Source organism: Sander vitreus, chromosome 16 (genome assembly GCF_031162955.1).
Source record: "Sander vitreus isolate 19-12246 chromosome 16, sanVit1, whole genome shotgun sequence".
NCBI classification, from domain to species: Eukaryota; Metazoa; Chordata; class Actinopteri; order Perciformes; family Percidae; genus Sander; species Sander vitreus.
Window position 1 is genome coordinate 19,349,362 of NC_135870.1, and position 7,486 is coordinate 19,356,847.

Here is a 7,486-nt window from a genome sequence, read left to right on the forward strand (position 1 = left end):
TCTTCCCCGTCATGTTTGTTTGTTCTCTCCCCTTTTCCCTGTGTGTGTCTGTCTGTCTTGTTTTTGTCTCGATCTGGAAGTGGCAAGAGGCGTGACTATGAGGAAGTAAGTCAAGGGGCGTGACCTTTGCTTGATTCCTAGTGATACTATTGTTCCTAGTACTCCTGCTAACATTTGTTCCTGTGTCTAGATCCCGCTCTAGACCTGCTGCTTTCTCTGCCGTTACCTGCTGAGCTGCCAGCTCCACCCCGCTCTGTCCTCGTCTTCCACTACTGGATTCCTCGGTGAGTCGGCGTGGACTCTCCTCGGCCTGCCCACCTCGAGTCTCTGTCCAGCCTTGGATTCTCCGCTGCCTGTCTGCTTCGAGCTTCGGACCTGACCTGGAGCAATTCTGCCCTGACTCTGCATTCATTGTTCCTCGAAGTACAGACTGTTCATTAAAACTGTAAATCTGAGTTTGTGTGGTTGTCTGTGTTTTGGGTCGGAACCGTGAGCGTAACAAATTGTGTGACTCGCCCAAATTACTAAATATAAGTATTTCAAATATCATCCAGTCATCAATCAATTTCTATGGAGTGTTGAATTCACTAGCTTTTCCTTTACACTTGTGAGTTTTGCAAAGGAGTTTTACAGGTTTTTCCCAAATCACGGAAGTGACGTCGACGCAGTGGTAGCAGCAGATAGTAGAAGCCATCAGGCAAGTGTTATTTAAATAAACTTCTGGTGTACTTACAAACTTTCCAATGTCTTGTTTCACGAGTGCAGAACCTATTTGTACTACTGTAGAAGTTTGGTACCATTCCGGGCATTATTAGTGGGGTAATTTACGAGATACACCTTTGGTTCCATTAGCGCCTGCACTAAGCCATTCGGCTGATAGCGCTAACTAGCCCAATGTTTGACCAAGGGGGTTGTTTGGGTTCAGGTCATTGTGCAAAGGACCCTAGGGTGAAATTACTCTGAACCATCCCCTTAAATACAGCGTCACATGACTTCCTGCTTTGCTCCCGTCATAATTACTATGCCACTAGAGGGTACTATCTAACAATAAAACAAATATGGGTCGTAATTGGTGCTTGTACAAACAACCTTTGGGATAATTTTTTGGGGAGAACATTCTCTTGTTATTTGGCATAAAATAACATCTCCATACATTCCACCAGTGTCGAAGGCCATGATCAATAATAGGTAAAATATTCAAAATATTTTAAACGGAAAGCGTATGTTATGATCCTTTGAATGTGTTGTTGCCTTGTTGTATTTTATATGTCTGACCTACAAATGTGTCATGCAGTTCCATCAAACATTCAAAAATTTATTTTTGAATGAGATGAGGGATAAATGTTATTTTTAGATTTGTTATAATAGTGGAGGACACTTTTAGGACAGTTATTTTGACTAACTCACTTATCTGAAGGCCTGGAGTGGCAGTAGTTTACCAATTCAGAGCCAGCAGCTATAGGTTCCGTATTTCAAAGCACATTGGCTCATTTGATTCCATGTCACTGCTAAGCCAATTTACCGTAGCTGATCCACTTTTACATTTTATTCAAATGAACAATTGATGCATGCATGACCCATCTGTGGATAGTAGCACTTTCATTTAACTCGGGAGCTCAGTCTCACTCTACTATTGACAGTTGCAACAAAAAAGTTTCTTGTTTTGCCTAATCACATTTATGGGAAGCATCCAGGGTTCAAAAATACCTTTTTTTTCGTCCACCAGCCAAATGGCCAGTGAATGTTAAAATTGTACCTGCCACTCAATGGATTACAATTGGGTTTTTTTGGCTGGTGAGTAAAGCAAATCTACCAGCCACTTGCATATTTTACCAGCTGGGGCATAGTGCTAATTTTGAATCCTGGTAACATCAGTCTGGAACTGCTTTACGGTTCTTGATCAATGGGGGACATACAGTAATGTTTGTGAATATTGTGACAAAACAGATTTCCAAGATGGACCAATACCATTCTGGTAGAAATCACTCACACACCAAGATGTTTTGCAGGTGTGTATGATGCAACAAGCTTGTTTCACCAGGCTCATGTGTTCCTAATTACCATTCACACACCTGAGGGTTCTGCTGTTGATATTATCACTCTGATAGTAGTCAGACAGAAACACTAGTGATAAAATACAATAGAATATTCTACCTGTTGCAACCCAAGAAAACCAAAAGTATCACAAACACTCATGGTCCATTTTTACAGCCAGTGATTAAACATCTTCACGTTCTCAATTTCACTGAGGTAAAGTTCCACCTGGTGAAACCTCTGCTCTGTGGGCTGCTCCCTCACTGCAGAGTAGGTGAATAAATGTCAGCTGTGTAAATGAAATGCATTGCATCAGGCTGTAGAAAGGAAAGAGTAGAATTGCCACCATCCCTGTTCACCAAGCCAGCCATCTGTTCCAAATGGCACAGTGTGCCGGCATATTAAATCTGAGACAACTTTACCCCCCCTCGAGAGTGGTTAACCTGTTTAATAAACCCACCAGCTCCTGTACAGCCCCACAGTGCCCTACTGGGACTCTGATGCAAAACAAACTGTTTGCCTTCCTACTGTTTATATGCACTATACCATTACTTTGCCCATTTCTACAGTCTGGTACTGCTTCCTGTGCAATGTTTACACCACAACCTCTAATCTAAAACCTTCCACACTGCGGGATATTGTTCACACCTCCTGCTACAATCTTTAGACCTTACAGTGACTATGTTTACATGCACATAATATTCCGGTTTTTGCCCTTATTCTGAAAAAGACAATATCACGACTAAGCTGTTTACATGGCTAATGAAAGTGAATATTCCACTAATATTCACGTTGACATGTTGCAGTGCAAAATATGTTTTTTTTTGTTTAAGTTAAGACTTGTTGGACCGTGCAAACACAGCGTCCCTCTTTCATTCCTTCAACCAGCTTATTGAAAAGGTCGGCGTAGCGATATGTGTGCATATCCAAAAACCTGTTGATATCCAAGTCTTTGATGCTGTTTAAAAGTAGCCGTGTTTCTCCTTCTTATCAGGTCTGCTTCCTTGCAAACTGTTGGCTGCTTGGTTTGTGTACAGCAACATAGCAACGCACAGAGCTGACCATAAGCTGTAAACAGGGCGTAAACTGCAGTAAAAACCCTGATTGAGACGCATATTCCGAAAGCACTGTATACGTACATGATACCCCTGTGCCACATCAATATAACTTAGACAGACAGGCCCGAGTGCAGAGCTCACTCATGCACGTCCTTCCACTCCACCATTTTGTGATTGTTTCTGGCGGGAGACAATCGAATAGGACTTTCTGACCATATTTCATGCCTTTGCTCTGTCGTTGTTCAAATACTAGAAACAGCTATTAATGTGTTGCTCTGAGCAAAGAAAATACAACACATCTTCTTTGTAGCATCCATGCAACATATACACAGGCAAAGTCAAACCTAGAAGACAACCAATAAGAAAACTTAAACTTTAAAATATTGTGAATATCCTTTTTGCAATAACAAGACCGCTAATTAACTCAAAAGTGTTGAATGTGGCTGTCTTCTTAAATACATCATCATGAAGAGTTTTCAAAACGGGCATATATCATAATTTGCATCTAAATCAAGCAAAACCAGCTGTGTGGGCCTTCTGTGTTGTCAAGGTAGTAACATTGACTCTTGTATTCACATTACAAATAAGACAGTGACCTAGTATTCTTGCAACCCTGCATAACATAGATAACATGCTCCCACAGGTTGCATCCGATTTGAATTTCTAACCTTGTAATAAGCTATTACGTAGCCTCCATGCCACAAAAAAATGTATCTACATATATTTCATTGGTTTCAAAACTATCATTATACAATGAGTTACAGGAATTTTATATATATAACTAAAATTATAACAAAAACAATTTCAAACAGCAGTGGTAATAGATAGGAGAAAATGAAATGAGTAGCCAAGATTATGTAAAATCTGTTAACCATTAAAAATAAAAATTTTAAATTATTTCACAAGTGGCATTTTGGAGCCAAACGTGGTTTTTTATTGTGATAACTTACACCAACCATTTTTCACTAAAGCTGTCCTCAGTTTAAGCAAATCTGTGGTATTGCACACATTTGTTAGTCCGAACACATCCTCCTTGTGGAACCGTCTCTTCCTCTTATCTTAACACATGTAACAAATTGTTCTTGGCACAACAGATGTTTCAACATCAATAGTTATACAGTAGTAGTAGTCTACTAAGTCCTTTAGTCTAAAATAGTCTAAAGGAACAATATCACAATGGTAGTGACATTGGACTGCTGTAAATATGGTGATGCTGTCAGGATCTCTATCTGTTGACACAACGGCTGAAAGCGCAAGACATTGTTTTTTTTCTTCCATCTGAATTGGTGGTCAAAAAAAACCGGCAGTCGCAGCTGTTACATTCCTCCCAGATAACACGCTATACATGTCAGCTGGAGATTGCTCTGACAGTGCTGACCATATCCTGCACTAGTAGGCGTGAACAGGGCCATCAGAACCTTTTATGTAATAGACTTTTTCTCAGCACACATTGTCATAGTAGGAAAAGCAGGTGTTACAACATTAAATGAGACCTATTATATACTTGTTTTCAGTTTCATACTTGTATTTTGTGTTTCTATAAGAACATGTTTACATGATTTAATTTAAAAAAAAATGTTCCTCATACTGCCCATGGCTGCTGCACCCGTATTTACTCCCTGTCTCTGTTAGATAGCCTGTCTCTTTAACCTCCTGGACCAGATGATATAGATAACTGGTGTGGTATGACATCATATCAAGCTGAGACTGTGTGAAATCTAAGGTTTTAGCTCACAGGGACTTATTTTAAACATGTTTACTTCATTATTTGGAGCTTTGGCCACTTTAATATGAACATCCAGCATTCTAACATTAAAGATATGACAGAAAATACAGAAAAGCACAACACATTCTTGCTCCCATCTCATAAAATACGGTTGCTTGGTCAGGTGCCTTTGTCATTGTTATTGATGCTATAAAAGTCTCCTTTAGCGTCATATAACATGCTTTAACTAAACGTGCTTGGTCAGGACTATTGGTGTCCGGGGGGACGGTTGAGTTTAGGGAAAGGTCGTGGGTGGGCTTACGCTTCCGTGACATGCGGCAATAACGGGATGGTTAAAGACACACGCGGGACACAAACCCCGGTCTCCTGGGTGAAAGTCCTGTGTTTACCCCATCCACCACACTACTGTTGATGGAAGCATCATGGGTCTCCTTTAATGATGGCTCTGTTCTAACCAAGTGTCCCAGTAGGCCTCTTATCACTCTCCATTTACTATACAGTTAACTGTTCCCTATTGAGTAAACTATTAAGTGTTTATTGGGAATAGTGAATAGAGAATGAGTGATCGAGGGAGGGATTCCGGACACAGCCTTTGATGACAAAATCTTATTGTGTCCATGATGATGATGTGTGACTAACAACTACCTTACTGACTTGTTACATGTGAGTGTCTGACTAAATGGCTTGTCATATTCAATGTAATGCATAGCCTATAGGAGATACAAGTTTTTTTTCCTGTGTTTGTGCATGTCAACACCTGAGTGCAGTGATAACCTTGTAATTTCACAACCCAGACAGATCCTAATCCTATGAGACATGCCACTCCCCATGTCCTTCCTCTGTCTTTCACCGTCTTATCTCTGCCACATCCCGTCTCCTTTCTCTTCCTCCCCCCGTCATCATTTTCACACCTGGAATGTCCCGTAAGTTGACAATTACAACACTGTTGTGACGCTGCCTTCACTGGGGTCTTTGTCTGCTTTTTTCTGTCTCTCTCCGTTGTCTCTGTTCCTTGGCATATTTCTGTCTTGCTGTGTTTCTGTCTACACCTTTTTCTTCCTCAGCCTGCACTCCAGAGTGGCTGTCTCTCTTTCCTTTTGTACCCCCTCCCCCGACCAACTGTACCTCTGACCCATTTTTAACTCTTACTGCACCTTTCTGTCCTTCTCACTTTCAACTTTTTCATGTTATTGTTTTGAAGGTTTCCTTTCATTGCTTTCCTTTCGCTTGCTGCTGCAGACATCCCCTACTGAGACCATACAACATGGCCGCAGCTGGGGATAGCCAAACACTTTGCTGAGAGAATATCTACTACAGTATTTTGATTCATTTTTTGTTGTTGTTTTTTTTGTCATCAGGTTTTCATAGTATAGCAAATGCTTACATGAGGGCTTTTAGTTAAGTCACTGAAAGAAATGAGATATGTTCCAGAAGCACAGTGCAGTTACACTGTTGGCCTTACTGTATGATGTAAAAACTACCTTTTTTCTGCTCTTTAGTGGTATGGGAGGTTATGCAGGGACAGCCCAAAAACCGGGAGTCCAGTATAGCTTTGTGGGGCCAAAATGCTGGACCCAACAACTGTATTCTGTCCTGGAGTCTGTTTTTCTGAGTTTCCTGAACGCACCCTGTTTGGTTGTCTGGCGATGAAGCAAGGCGGGAGATCTCTCAACTACCCACACCTGCATCTCATCAGCACACCTGGTACTGATCATCACCTCTCCACTTTTTAAGCTCTGACCTGACATCTGTTCCCTGCCAGATCGTTAGCCATGAACAGCATGTTGTGCCTGCGTATCAGCCTCAATTTACTAATAGTTAGTTTTGCTGTTCCTCTGTCTGCAGTTACTCTCCCGGGATATTCACTCCATCTCTGCCTGGTCATCTGTTGCTTCAGAAACAACATTGGATCTGCTCATTCCCTCCCGCCTACTCACCTCCACTGCCTGCTCCGTCACCTGGATTCTCCTGCTTCCACATTTAAGTCTCTTAATAAATACTCACCTTTATTCTACTCACCTTGTCCTGGTCTGCTTCTGGGTTCCGCTCTAGTGAAACGTGACAAGTTTATAGGGCTGTTTTAGGATTAGGGATAGAATTAGGTTATGGTTAGGGTGAGGGTAAGGGTTAAGGTTAGGTGTGATGGTGAGGATAAGGGGCTAGGGAATACATTATGTCATTGGCAGGTCCCCACAAAGTGTGTGTGTGTGTGTGTGTGTATAGTTGGCAAGACTGTAGTCAGTGTCAGCTTTTATTGAAAAGCATGCAGTGTGGAGAAAGCACTGCTTTTAGTAGCTCTTATTAAGTGTGGATATAAAACACTTTCTTGAGTGGTTGATGTGTTTGGTCTTTTGATAGCCATGGCTGTAGAAAATATAGCTGTGTGCTGTGAAAGTAAGAGAAAGCTTTTTTGCATGTGCATTTAAGATTTAAACGGATTAAAGGGTATGCAAATTATTGCCAAATCTATTTGAATTAAATTTGAATGGAAGGAGGAGAGAGATAGCCCTGCAGGTTCCAATCCCAGAACTTAATCCTACTGTTTCAGTAATGCAGACAGTACAACTAGTAAAACACTAATACAGATAAAAGTAAGAAAAGAAATACTGTTATTTCATGTGGAAGTTGTAGGAACAAGTTAATGAGCAGGAGAGTTATCGGTCAAGAA

The 7,486-nt window shown here is 41.0% G+C and overlaps 1 long non-coding RNA gene across 1 annotated transcript; it reads left to right on the forward strand.

Moving 5' to 3' along the window:
* Positions 1 to 5,650: 5,650 nt before the first annotated feature.
* Positions 5,651 to 6,788, forward strand: LOC144531002 (uncharacterized). The gene is made up of 3 exons (XR_013503180.1): positions 5,651 to 5,741; positions 6,318 to 6,522; positions 6,664 to 6,788. It is a non-coding gene; the product is annotated as an uncharacterized LOC144531002 (long non-coding RNA).
* Positions 6,789 to 7,486: the final 698 nt, after the last annotated feature.